Here is a 13,251-nt window from a genome sequence, read left to right as displayed (position 1 = left end):
AAGGAGAAGATGAAGTCTGGAGGGTGAATCAGAAGAAGTAGAAGAATGAGAAGGAGAAGGTGAAGTCTGGAGGGTGAATCAGAAGAAGCAGAAGAAGGAGAAGGAGAAGGTGAAGTCTGGAGGGTGAATCAGAAGAAGCAGAAGATGGAGAAGGAGAAGGTGAAGCCTGGAGGGTGAATCAGAAGAAGCAGAATAAGGAGAAGGAGAAGGTGAAGTCTGGAGGGTGAATCAGAAGAAGCAGAAGAAGGAGAAGGAGAAGGTGAAGTCTGGAGGGTGAATCAGAAGAAGTAGAAGAAGGAGAAGGAGAAGGTGAAGTCTGGAGGGTGAAGCAGAAGAAGTAGAAGAAGGAGAAGGAGAAGGTGAAGTCAGGAGGGTGAATCAGAAGAAGTAGAAGAAGGAGAAGGTGAAGTCAGGAGGGTGAATCAGAAGAAGCAGAAGAAGGAGAAGGAGAAGGTGAAGTCTGGAGGGTGAATCAGAAGAAGTAGAAGAAGGAGAAGGAGAAGGTGAAGTCTGGAGGGTGAATCAGAAGAAGTAGAAGAAGGAGAAGGAGAAGGTGAAGTCTGGAGGGTGAATCAGAAGAAGCAAAGGAAGGAGAATGAGATGGTGAAGTCTGGAGGGTGAATCAGAAGAAGCAGAAGAAGGAGAAGGAGAAGATGAAGTCTGGAGGGTGAATCAGAAGAAGTAGAAGAATGAGAAGGAGAAGGTGAAGTCTGGAGGGTGAATCAGAAGAAGCAGAAGAAGGAGAAGGAGAAGGTGAAGTCTGGAGGGTGAATCAGAAGATGCAGAAGAAGGAGAAGGAGAAGGTGAAGTCTGGAGGGTGAATCAGAAGAAGCAGAATAAGGAGAAGAAGAAGGTGAAGTCTGGAGGGTGAATCAGAAGAAGCAGAAGAAGGAAAAGGAGAAGGTGAAGTCTGGAGGGTGAATCAGAAGAAGTAGAAGAAGGAGAAGGAGAGGGTGAGGTCTGGAGGGTGAAGCAGAAGAAGTAGAAGAAGGAGAAGGAGAAGGTGAAGTCAGGAGGGTGAATCAGAAGAAGTAGAAGAAGGATAAGGAGAAGGTGAAGTCAGGAGGGTGAATCAGAAGAAGCAGAAGAAGGAGAAGGAGAAGGTGAAGTCTGGAGGGTGAATCAGAAGAATCAGAAGAAGGAGAAGGAGAAGGTGAAGTCTGGAGGGTGAATCAGAAGAAGCAGAAGAAAGAGAAGGAGAAGGTGAAGTCTGGAGGGTGAAGCAGAAGAAGCAGAAGAAGGAGAAGGAGAAGGTGAAGACTGGAGGGTGAATCAGAAGAAGTAGAAGAAGGAGAAGGAGAAGGTGAATTCTGGAGGGTGAATCACAAGAAGTAGAAGAAGTAGAAGGAGAAGGTGAAGTCTGGAGGGTGAATCAGAAGAAGTAGAAGAAGGAGAAGGAGAAGGTGAAGTCTGGAGGGTGAATCAGAAGAAGCAGAAGAAGGAGAAGGAGAAGGTGAAGTCGGGAGGGTGAATCAGAAGAAGTAGAAGAAGGAGAAGGAGAAGGTGAAGTCTGGAGGGTGAATCAGAAGAAGCAGAAGAAGGAGAAGGAGAAGGTGAAGTCTGGAGGGTGAATCAGAAGAAGCAGAAGAAGTAGAAGGAGAAGGTGAAGTCTGGAGGGTGAATCAGAAGAAGTAGAAGAAGGAGAAGGAGAAGGTGATGTCTGGAGGGTGAATCAGAAGAAGCAGAAGAAGGAGAAGGAGAAGGTGAAGTCAGGAGGGTGAATCAGAAGAAGCAGAAGAAGGAGAAGGAGAAGGTGAAGTCTGGAGGGTGAATCAGAAGAAGCAGAAGAAGGAGAAGGAGAAGGTGAAGACTGGAGGGTGAATCAGAAGAAGTAGAAGAAGGAGAAGGAGAAGGTGAAGTCTGGAGGGTGAATCAGAAGAAATAGAAGAAGGAGAAGGAGAAGGCAAAGCATGGAGGATGAATCAGAAGAAGCAGAAGAAGGAGAAGGAGAAGGTGAAGTCTGGAGGGTGTTTCAGAAGAAGCAGAAGAAGGAGAAGGAGAAGATGAAGTCTGGAGGATGAATCAGAAGAAGTAGAAGAAGGAGAAGGAGAAGGTGAGGTCTGGAGGGTGAATCAGAAGAAGCAGAAGAAGGAGAAGGAGAAGGTGAAGTCTGAAGGGTGAATCAGAAAAAGCAGAAGAAGGAGAAGGAGAAGGTAAAGTCTGGAGGGAGAATCAGAAGAAGCAGAAGAAGGAGAAGGAGAAGGTGAAGTCTGGGGGGCGAATCAGAAGAAGCAGAAGAAGGAGAAGGAGAAGGTGAAGTCTGGAGGGTGAATCAGAAGAAGTAGAAGAAGGAGAAGGAGAAGGTGAAGTCTGGAGGGTGAATCAGAAGAAGTAGAAGAAGGAGAAGGAGAAGGTGAAGTCTGGAGGGTGAATCAGAAGAAGCAAAGGAAGGAGAATGAGATGGTGAAGTCTGGGGGGTGAATCAGAAAAAGCAGAAGAAGGAGAAGGAGAAGATGAAGTCTGGAGGGTGTATCAGAAGAAGTTGAAGAATGAGAAGGAGAAGGTGAAGTCTGGAGGGTGAATCAGAAGAAGCAGAAGAAGGAGAAGGAGAAGGTGAAGTCTGGAGGGTGAATCAGAAGAAGCAGAATAAGGAGAAGGAGAAGGTGAAGTCTGGAGTGTGAATCAGAAGAAGCAGAAGAAGGAGAAGGAGAAGGTGAAGACTGGAGGGTGAATCAGAAGAAGTAGAAGAAGGAGAAGGAGAAGGTGAAGTCTGGAGGGTGAATCAGAAGAAGTAGAAGAAGGAGAAGGAGAAGGCAAAGCCTGGAGGATGAATCAGAAGAAGCAGAAGAAGGAGAAGGAGAAGGTGAAGTCTGGAGGGTGTTTCAGAAGAAGCAGAAGAAGGAGAAGGAGAAGATGAAGTCTGGAGGATGAATCAGAAGAAGTAGAAGAAGGAGAAGGAGAAGGTGAGGTCTGGAGGGTGAATCAGAAGAAGCAGAAGAAGGAGAAGGAGAAGGAGAAGGTGAAGTCTGAAGGGTGAATCAGAAGAAGCAGAAGAAGGAGAAGGAGAAGGTGAAGTCTGGAGGGTGAATCAGAAGAAGCAGAAGAAGGAGAAGGAGAAGGTGAAGTCTGGGGGGTGAATCAGAAGAAGCAGAAGAAGGAGAAGGAGAAGGGGAAGTCTGGAGGGTGAATCAGAAGAAGTAGAAGAAGGAGAAGGAGAAGGTGAAGTCTGGAGGGTGAATCAGAAGAAGTAGAAGAAGGAGAAGGAGAAGGTGAAGTCTGGAGGGTGAATCAGAAGAAGCAAAGGAAGGAGAATGAGAAGGTGAAGTCTGGAGGGTGAATCAGAAGAAGCAGAAGAAGGAGAAGGAGAAGATGAAGTCTGGAGGGTGAATCAGAAGAAGTAGAAGAATGAGAAGGAGAAGGTGAAGTCTGGAGGGTGAATCAGAAGAAGCAGAAGAAGGAGAAGGAGAAGGTGAAGTCTGGAGGGTGAATCAGAAGAAGCAGAAGAAGGAGAAGCAGAAGGTGAAGTCTGGAGGGTGAATCAGAAGAAGCAGAATAAGAAGAAGGAGAAGGTGAAGTCTGGAGGGTGAATCAGAAGAAGCAGAAGAAGGAGAAGGAGAAGGTGAAGTCTGGAGGGTGAATCAGAAGAAGTAGAAGAAGGAGAAGGAGAAGGTGAAGTCTGGAGGGTGAAGCAGAAGAAGTAGAAGAAGGAGAAGGAGAAGGTGAAGTCAGGAGGGTGAATCAGAAGAAGTAGAAGAAGGAGAAGGAGAAGGTGAGGTCAGGAGGGTGAATCAGAAGAAGCAGAAGAAGGAGAAGGAGAAGGTGAAGTCTGGAGGGTGAATCAGAAGAAGTAGAAGAAGGAGAAGGAGAAGGTGAAGTCTGGAGGGTGAATCAGAAGAAGTAGAAGAAGGAGAAGGAGAAGGCAAAGCCTGGAGGATGAATCAGAAGAAGCAGAAGAAGGAGAAGGAGAAGGTGAAGTCTGGAGGGTGTTTCAGAAGAAGCAGAATAAGTAGAAGGAGAAGGTGAAGTCTGGAGGGTGAATCAGAAGAAGTAGAAGAAGGAGAAGGTGAAGTCAGGAGGGTGAATCAGAAGAAGCAGAAGAAGGAGAAGGAGAAGGTGAAGTCTGGAGGGTGAATCAGAAGAAGTAGAAGAAGGAGAAGGAGAAGGTGAAGTCTGGAGGGTGAATCAGAAGAAGTAGAAGAAGGAGAAGGAGAAGGTGAAGTCTGGAGGGTGAATCAGAAGAAGCAAAGGAAGGAGAATGAGATGGTGAAGTCTGGAGGGTGAATCAGAAGAAGCAGAAGAAGGAGAAGGAGAAGATGAAGTCTGGAGGGTGAATCAGAAGAAGTAGAAGAATGAGAAGGAGAAGGTGAAGTCTGGAGGGTGAATCAGAAGAAGCAGAAGAAGGAGAAGGAGAAGGTGAAGTCTGGAGGGTGAATCAGAAGATGCAGAAGAAGGAGAAGGAGAAGGTGAAGTCTGGAGGGTGAATCAGAAGAAGCAGAATAAGGAGAAGAAGAAGGTGAAGTCTGGAGGGTGAATCAGAAGAAGCAGAAGAAGGAAAAGGAGAAGGTGAAGTCTGGAGGGTGAATCAGAAGAAGTAGAAGAAGGAGAAGGAGAGGGTGAGGTCTGGAGGGTGAAGCAGAAGAAGTAGAAGAAGGAGAAGGAGAAGGTGAAGTCAGGAGGGTGAATCAGAAGAAGTAGAAGAAGGATAAGGAGAAGGTGAAGTCAGGAGGGTGAATCAGAAGAAGCAGAAGAAGGAGAAGGAGAAGGTGAAGTCTGGAGGGTGAATCAGAAGAATCAGAAGAAGGAGAAGGAGAAGGTGAAGTCTGGAGGGTGAATCAGAAGAAGCAGAAGAAAGAGAAGGAGAAGGTGAAGTCTGGAGGGTGAAGCAGAAGAAGCAGAAGAAGGAGAAGGAGAAGGTGAAGACTGGAGGGTGAATCAGAAGAAGTAGAAGAAGGAGAAGGAGAAGGTGAATTCTGGAGGGTGAATCACAAGAAGTAGAAGAAGTAGAAGGAGAAGGTGAAGTCTGGAGGGTGAATCAGAAGAAGTAGAAGAAGGAGAAGGAGAAGGTGAAGTCTGGAGGGTGAATCAGAAGAAGCAGAAGAAGGAGAAGGAGAAGGTGAAGTCGGGAGGGTGAATCAGAAGAAGTAGAAGAAGGAGAAGGAGAAGGTGAAGTCTGGAGGGTGAATCAGAAGAAGCAGAAGAAGGAGAAGGAGAAGGTGAAGTCTGGAGGGTGAATCAGAAGAAGCAGAAGAAGTAGAAGGAGAAGGTGAAGTCTGGAGGGTGAATCAGAAGAAGTAGAAGAAGGAGAAGGAGAAGGTGATGTCTGGAGGGTGAATCAGAAGAAGCAGAAGAAGGAGAAGGAGAAGGTGAAGTCAGGAGGGTGAATCAGAAGAAGCAGAAGAAGGAGAAGGAGAAGGTGAAGTCTGGAGGGTGAATCAGAAGAAGCAGAAGAAGGAGAAGGAGAAGGTGAAGACTGGAGGGTGAATCAGAAGAAGTAGAAGAAGGAGAAGGAGAAGGTGAAGTCTGGAGGGTGAATCAGAAGAAATAGAAGAAGGAGAAGGAGAAGGCAAAGCATGGAGGATGAATCAGAAGAAGCAGAAGAAGGAGAAGGAGAAGGTGAAGTCTGGAGGGTGTTTCAGAAGAAGCAGAAGAAGGAGAAGGAGAAGATGAAGTCTGGAGGATGAATCAGAAGAAGTAGAAGAAGGAGAAGGAGAAGGTGAGGTCTGGAGGGTGAATCAGAAGAAGCAGAAGAAGGAGAAGGAGAAGGTGAAGTCTGAAGGGTGAATCAGAAAAAGCAGAAGAAGGAGAAGGAGAAGGTAAAGTCTGGAGGGAGAATCAGAAGAAGCAGAAGAAGGAGAAGGAGAAGGTGAAGTCTGGGGGGCGAATCAGAAGAAGCAGAAGAAGGAGAAGGAGAAGGTGAAGTCTGGAGGGTGAATCAGAAGAAGTAGAAGAAGGAGAAGGAGAAGGTGAAGTCTGGAGGGTGAATCAGAAGAAGTAGAAAAAGGAGAAGGAGAAGGTGAAGTCTGGAGGGTGAATCAGAAGAAGCAAAGGAAGGAGAATGAGATGGTGAAGTCTGGGGGGTGAATCAGAAAAAGCAGAAGAAGGAGAAGGAGAAGATGAAGTCTGGAGGGTGTATCAGAAGAAGTTGAAGAATGAGAAGGAGAAGGTGAAGTCTGGAGGGTGAATCAGAAGAAGCAGAAGAAGGAGAAGGAGAAGGTGAAGTCTGGAGGGTGAATCAGAAGAAGCAGAATAAGGAGAAGGAGAAGGTGAAGTCTGGAGTGTGAATCAGAAGAAGCAGAAGAAGGAGAAGGAGAAGGTGAAGACTGGAGGGTGAATCAGAAGAAGTAGAAGAAGGAGAAGGAGAAGGTGAAGTCTGGAGGGTGAATCAGAAGAAGTAGAAGAAGGAGAAGGAGAAGGCAAAGCCTGGAGGATGAATCAGAAGAAGCAGAAGAAGGAGAAGGAGAAGGTGAAGTCTGGAGGGTGTTTCAGAAGAAGCAGAAGAAGGAGAAGGAGAAGATGAAGTCTGGAGGATGAATCAGAAGAAGTAGAAGAAGGAGAAGGAGAAGGTGAGGTCTGGAGGGTGAATCAGAAGAAGCAGAAGAAGGAGAAGGAGAAGGAGAAGGTGAAGTCTGAAGGGTGAATCAGAAGAAGCAGAAGAAGGAGAAGGAGAAGGTGAAGTCTGGAGGGTGAATCAGAAGAAGCAGAAGAAGGAGAAGGAGAAGGTGAAGTCTGGGGGGTGAATCAGAAGAAGCAGAAGAAGGAGAAGGAGAAGGGGAAGTCTGGAGGGTGAATCAGAAGAAGTAGAAGAAGGAGAAGGAGAAGGTGAAGTCTGGAGGGTGAATCAGAAGAAGTAGAAGAAGGAGAAGGAGAAGGTGAAGTCTGGAGGGTGAATCAGAAGAAGCAAAGGAAGGAGAATGAGAAGGTGAAGTCTGGAGGGTGAATCAGAAGAAGCAGAAGAAGGAGAAGGAGAAGATGAAGTCTGGAGGGTGAATCAGAAGAAGTAGAAGAATGAGAAGGAGAAGGTGAAGTCTGGAGGGTGAATCAGAAGAAGCAGAAGAAGGAGAAGGAGAAGGTGAAGTCTGGAGGGTGAATCAGAAGAAGCAGAAGAAGGAGAAGCAGAAGGTGAAGTCTGGAGGGTGAATCAGAAGAAGCAGAATAAGAAGAAGGAGAAGGTGAAGTCTGGAGGGTGAATCAGAAGAAGCAGAAGAAGGAGAAGGAGAAGGTGAAGTCTGGAGGGTGAATCAGAAGAAGTAGAAGAAGGAGAAGGAGAAGGTGAAGTCTGGAGGGTGAAGCAGAAGAAGTAGAAGAAGGAGAAGGAGAAGGTGAAGTCAGGAGGGTGAATCAGAAGAAGTAGAAGAAGGAGAAGGAGAAGGTGAGGTCAGGAGGGTGAATCAGAAGAAGCAGAAGAAGGAGAAGGAGAAGGTGAAGTCTGGAGGGTGAATCAGAAGAAGTAGAAGAAGGAGAAGGAGAAGGTGAAGTCTGGAGGGTGAATCAGAAGAAGTAGAAGAAGGAGAAGGAGAAGGCAAAGCCTGGAGGATGAATCAGAAGAAGCAGAAGAAGGAGAAGGAGAAGGTGAAGTCTGGAGGGTGTTTCAGAAGAAGCAGAATAAGTAGAAGGAGAAGGTGAAGTCTGGAGGGTGAATCAGAAGAAGTAGAAGAAGGAGAAGGAGAAGGGGAAGTCTGGAGGGTGAATCAGAAGAAGTAGAAGAAGGAGAAGGAGAAGGCAAAGCCTGGAGGATGAATCAGAAGAAGCAGAAGAAGGAGAAGGAGAAGGTGAAGTCTGGAGGGTGTTTCAGAAGAAGCAGAAGAAGGAGAAGGAGCAGATGAAGTCTGGAGGATGAATCAGAAGAAGTAGAAGAAGGAGAAGGAGAAGGTGAGCTCTGGAGGGTGAATCAGAAGAAGCAGAAGAAGGAGAAGGAGAAGGTGAAGTCTGAAGGGTGAATCAGAAGAAGCAGAAGAAGGAGAAGGAGAAGGTGAAGTCTGGAGGGTGAATCAGAAGAAGCAGAAGAAGGAGAAGGAGAAGGTGAAGTCTGGGGGGTGAATCAGAAGAAGCAGAAGAAGGAGAAGGAGAAGGTGAAGTCTGGAGGGTGAATCAGAAGAAGTAGAAGAAGGAGAAGGAGAAGGTGAAGTCTGGAGGGTGAATCAGAAGAAGTAGAAGAAGAAGAAGGAGAAGGTGAAGTCTGGAGGGTGAATCAGAAGAAGCAAAGGAAGGAGAATGAGAAGGTGAAGTCTGGAGGGTGAATCAGAAGAAGCAGAAGAAGGAGAAGGAGAAGATGAAGTCTGGAGGGTGAATCAGAAGAAGTAGAAGAATGAGAAGGAGAAGGTGAAGTCTGGAGGGTGAATCAGAAGAAGCAGAAGAAGGAGAAGGAGAAGGTGAAGTCTGGAGGGTGAATCAGAAGAAGCAGATGATGGAGAAGGAGAAGGTGAAGTCTGGCGGGTGAATCAGAAGAAGCAGAATAAGGAGAAGGAGAAGGTGAAGTCTGGAGGGTGAATCAGAAGAAGCAGAAGAAGGAGAAGGAGAAGCTGAAGTCTGGAGGGTGAATCAGAAGAAGTAGAAGAAGGAGAAGGAGAAGGTGAAGTCTGGAGGGTGAAGCAGAAGAAGTAGAAGAAGGAGAAGGAGAAGGTGAAGTCAGGAGGGTGAATCAGAAGAAGTAGAAGAAGGAGAAGGTGAAGTCAGGAGGGTGAATCAGAAGAAGCAGAAGAAGGAGAAGGAGAAGGTGAAGTCTGGAGGGTGAATCAGAAGAAGTAGAAGAAGGAGAAGGAGAAGGTGAAGTCTGGAGGGTGAATCAGAAGAAGTAGAAGAAGGAGAAGGAGAAGGTGAAGTCTGGAGGGTGAATCAGAAGAAGCAAAGGAAGGAGAATGAGAAGGTGAAGTCTGGAGAGTGAATCAGAAGAAGCAGAAGAAGGAGAAGGAGAAGATGAAGTCTGGAGGGTGAATCAGAAGAAGTAGAAGAATGAGAAGGAGAAGGTGAAGTCTGGAGGGTGAATCAGAAGAAGCAGAAGAAGGAGAAGGAGAAGGTGAAGTCTGGAGGGTGAATCAGAAGAAGCAGAAGAAGGAGAAGGAGAAGGTGAAGTCTGGAGGGTGAATCATAAGAAGCAGAATAAGGAGAAGGAGAAGGTGAAGTCTGGAGGGTGAATCAGAAGAAGCAGAAGAAGGAGAAGGAGAAGGTGAAGTCTGGAGGGTGAATCAGAAGAAGCAGAAGAAGGAGAAGGAGAAGGTGAAGTCTGGGGGGTGAATCAGAAGAAGCAGAAGAAGGAGAAGGAGAAGGTGAAGTCTGGAGGGTGAATCAGAAGAAGTAGAAGAAGGAGAAGGAGAAGGTGAAGTCTGGAGGGTGAATCAGAAGAAGTAGAAGAAGAAGAAGGAGAAGGTGAAGTCTGGAGGGTGAATCAGAAGAAGCAAAGGAAGGAGAATGAGAAGGTGAAGTCTGGAGGGTGAATCAGAAGAAGCAGAAGAAGGAGAAGGAGAAGATGAAGTCTGGAGGGTGAATCAGAAGAAGTAGAAGAATGAGAAGGAGAAGGTGAAGTCTGGAGGGTGAATCAGAAGAAGCAGAAGAAGGAGAAGGAGAAGGTGAAGTCTGGAGGGTGAATCAGAAGAAGCAGATGATGGAGAAGGAGAAGGTGAAGTCTGGCGGGTGAATCAGAAGAAGCAGAATAAGGAGAAGGAGAAGGTGAAGTCTGGAGGGTGAATCAGAAGAAGCAGAAGAAGGAGAAGGAGAAGCTGAAGTCTGGAGGGTGAATCAGAAGAAGTAGAAGAAGGAGAAGGAGAAGGTGAAGTCTGGAGGGTGAAGCAGAAGAAGTAGAAGAAGGAGAAGGAGAAGGTGAAGTCAGGAGGGTGAATCAGAAGAAGTAGAAGAAGGAGAAGGTGAAGTCAGGAGGGTGAATCAGAAGAAGCAGAAGAAGGAGAAGGAGAAGGTGAAGTCTGGAGAGTGAATCAGAAGAAGCAGAAGAAGGAGAAGGAGAAGATGAAGTCTGGAGGGTGAATCAGAAGAAGTAGAAGAATGAGAAGGAGAAGGTGAAGTCTGGAGGGTGAATCAGAAGAAGCAGAAGAAGGAGAAGGAGAAGGTGAAGTCTGGAGGGTGAATCAGAAGAAGCAGAAGAAGGAGAAGGAGAAGGTGAAGTCTGGAGGGTGAATCATAAGAAGCAGAATAAGGAGAAGGAGAAGGTGAAGTCTGGAGGGTGAATCAGAAGAAGCAGAAGAAGGAAAAGGAGAAGGTGAAGTCTGGAGGGTGAATCAGAAGAAGTAGAAGAAGGAGAAGGAGAAGGTGAAGTCTGGAGGGTGAAGCAGAAGAAGTAGAAGAAGGAGAAGGAGAAGGTGAAGTCAGGAGGGTGAATCAGAAGAAGTAGAAGAAGGAGAAGGAGAAGGTGAAGTCAGGAGGGTGAATCAGAAGAAGTAGAAGAAGGAGAAGGAGAAGGTGAAGTCTGGAGGGTGAATCAGAAGAATCAGAAGAAGGAGAAGGAGAAGGTGAAGTCTGGAGGGTGAATCAGAAGAAGCAGAAGAAAGAGAAGGAGAAGGTGAAGTCTGGAGGGTGAAGCAGAAGAAGCAGAAGAAGGAGAAGGAGAAGGTGAAGACTGGAGGGTGAATCAGAAGAAGTAGAAGAAGGAGAAGGAGAAGGTGAATTCTGGAGGGTGAATCACAAGAAGTGGAAGAAGGAGAAGGAGAAGGTGAAGTCTGGAGGGTGAATCAGAAGAAGTAGAAGAAGGAGAAGGAGAAGGTGAAGTCTGGAGGGTGAATCAGAAGAAGCAGAAGAAGGAGAAGGAGAAGGTGAAGTCGGGAGGGTGAATCAGAAGAAGTAGAAGAAGGAGAAGGAGAAGGTGAAGTCTGGAGGGTGAATCAGAAGAAGCAGAAGAAGGAGAAGGAGAAGGTGAAGTCTGGAGGGTGAATCAGAAGAAGCAGAAGAAGTAGAAGGAGAAGGTGAAGTCTGGAGGGTGAATCAAAAGAAGTAGAAGAAGGAGAAGGAGAAGGTGAAGTCTGGAGGGTGAATCAGAAGAAGCAGAAGAAGGAGAAGGAGAAGGTGAAGTCAGGAGGGTGAATCAGAAGAAGCAGAAGAAGGAGAAGGAGAAGGTGAAGTCTGGAGGGTGAATCAGAAGAAGCAGAAGAAGGAGAAGGAGAAGGTGAAGACTGGAGGGTGAATCAGAAGAAGGAGAAGAAGGAGAAGGAGAAGGTGAAGTCTGGAGGGTGAATCAGAAGAAATAGAAGAAGGAGAAGGAGAAGGCAAAGCCTGGAGGATGAATCAGAAGAAGCAGAAGAAGGAGAAGGAGAAGGTGAAGTCTGGAGGGTGTTTCAGAAGAAGCAGAAGAAGGAGAAGGAGAAGATGAAGTCTGGAGGATGAATCAGAAGAAGTAGAAGAAGGAGAAGGAGAAGGTGAGACCTGGAGGGTGAATCAGAAGAAGCAGAAGAAGGAGAAGGAGAAGGTGAAGTCTGAAGGGTGAATCAGAAAAAGCAGAAGAAGGAGAAGGAGAAGGTGAAGTCTGGAGGGTGAATCAGAAGAAGCAGAAGAAGGAGAAGGAGAAGGTGAAGTCTGGGGGGCGAATCAGAAGAAGCAGAAGAAGGAGAAGGAGAAGGTGAAGTCTGGAGGGTGAATCAGAAGAAGTAGAAGAAGGAGAAGGAGAAGGTGAAGTCTGGAGGGTGAATCAGAAGAAGTAGAAGAAGGAGAAGGAGAAGGTGAAGTCTGGAGGGTGAATCAGAAGAAGCAAAGGAAGGAGAATGAGATGGTGAAGTCTGGAGGGTGAATCAGAAGAAGCAGAAGAAGGAGAAGGAGAAGATGAAGTCTGGAGGGTGAATCAGAAGAAGTAGAAGAATGAGAAGGAGAAGGTGAAGTCTGGAGGGTGAATCAGAAGAAGCAGAAGAAGGAGAAGGAGAAGGTGAAGTCTGGAGGGTGAATCAGAAGAAGCAGAAGAAGGAGAAGGAGAAGGTGAAGTCTGGAGGGTGAATCAGAAGAAGCAGAATAAGGAGAAGGAGAAGGTGAAGTCTGGAGGGTGAATCAGAAGAAGCAGAATAAGGAGAAGGAGAAGGTGAAGTCTGGAGGGTGAATCAGAAGAAGTAGAAGAAGGAGAAGGAGAAGGTGAAGTCTGGAGGGTGAAGCAGAAGAAGTAGAAGAAGGAGAAGGAGAAGGTGAAGTCAGGAGGGTGAATCAGAAGAAGTAGAAGAAGGAGAAGGAGAAGGTGAAGTCAGGAGGGTGAATCAGAAGAAGCAGAAGAAGGAGAAGGAGAAGGTGAAGTCTGGAGGGTGAATCAGAAGAATCAGAAGAAGGAGAAGGAGAAGGTGAAGTCTGGAGGGTGAATCAGAAGAAGCAGAAGAAATAGAAGGAGAAGGTGAAGTCTGGAGGGTGAAGCAGAAGAAGCAGAAGAAGGAGAAGGAGAAGGTGAAGACTGGAGGGTGAATCAGAAGAAGTAAAAGAAGGAGAAGGAGAAGGTGAATTCTGGAGGGTGAATCAGAAGAAGTAGAAGAAGGAGAAGGAGATGGTGAAGTCTGGAGGGTGAATGAGAAGAAGTAGAAGAAGGAGAAGGAGAAGGTGAAGTCTGGAGGGTGAATCAGAAGAAGCAGAAGAAGGAGAAGGAGAAGGTGAAGTCGGGAGGGTGAATCAGAAGAAGTAGAAGAAGGAGAAGGAGAAGGTGTAGTCTGGAGGGTGAATCAGAAGAAGTAGACGAAGGAGAAGGAGAAGGTGAAGTCTGGAGGGTGAATCAGAAGAAGCAGAAGAAGGAGAAGGAGAAGGTGAAGTCTGGAGGGTGAATCAGAAGAAGTAGAAGAAGGAGAAGGAGAAGGTGAAGTCAGGAGGGTGAATCAGAAGAAGTAGAAGAAGGAGAAGGAGAAGGTGAAGTCAGGAGGGTGAATCAGAAGAAGCAGAAGAAGGAGAAGGAGAAGGTGAAGTCTGGAGGGTGAATCAGAAGAATCAGAAGAAGGAGAAGGAGAAGGTGAAGTCTGGAGGGTGAATCAGAAGAAGCAGAAGAAATAGAAGGAGAAGGTGAAGTCTGGAGGGTGAAGCAGAAGAAGCAGAAGAAGGAGAAGGAGAAGGTGAAGACTGGAGGGTGAATCAGAAGAAGTAAAAGAAGGAGAAGGAGAAGGTGAATTCTGGAGGGTGAATCAGAAGAAGTAGAAGAAGGAGAAGGAGATGGTGAAGTCTGGAGGGTGAATCAGAAGAAGTAGAAGAAGGAGAAGGAGAAGGTGAAGTCTGGAGGGTGAATCAGAAGAAGCAGAAGAAGGAGAAGGAGAAGGTGAAGTCGGGAGGGTGAATCAGAAGAAGTAGAAGAAGGAGAAGGAGAAGGTGTAGTCTGGAGGGTGAATCAGAAGAAGTAGACGAAGGAGAAGGAGAAGGTGA

This window comes from Somniosus microcephalus, chromosome 24 (genome assembly GCF_052327205.1).
Source record: "Somniosus microcephalus isolate GS21.2 chromosome 24, FLI_Smic_1.0, whole genome shotgun sequence".
In the NCBI taxonomy this organism is placed as follows: domain Eukaryota; kingdom Metazoa; phylum Chordata; class Chondrichthyes; order Squaliformes; family Somniosidae; genus Somniosus; species Somniosus microcephalus.
The sequence above is the reverse complement of the archived record's forward strand: the minus strand, read 5'-3'. Positions refer to the sequence as shown.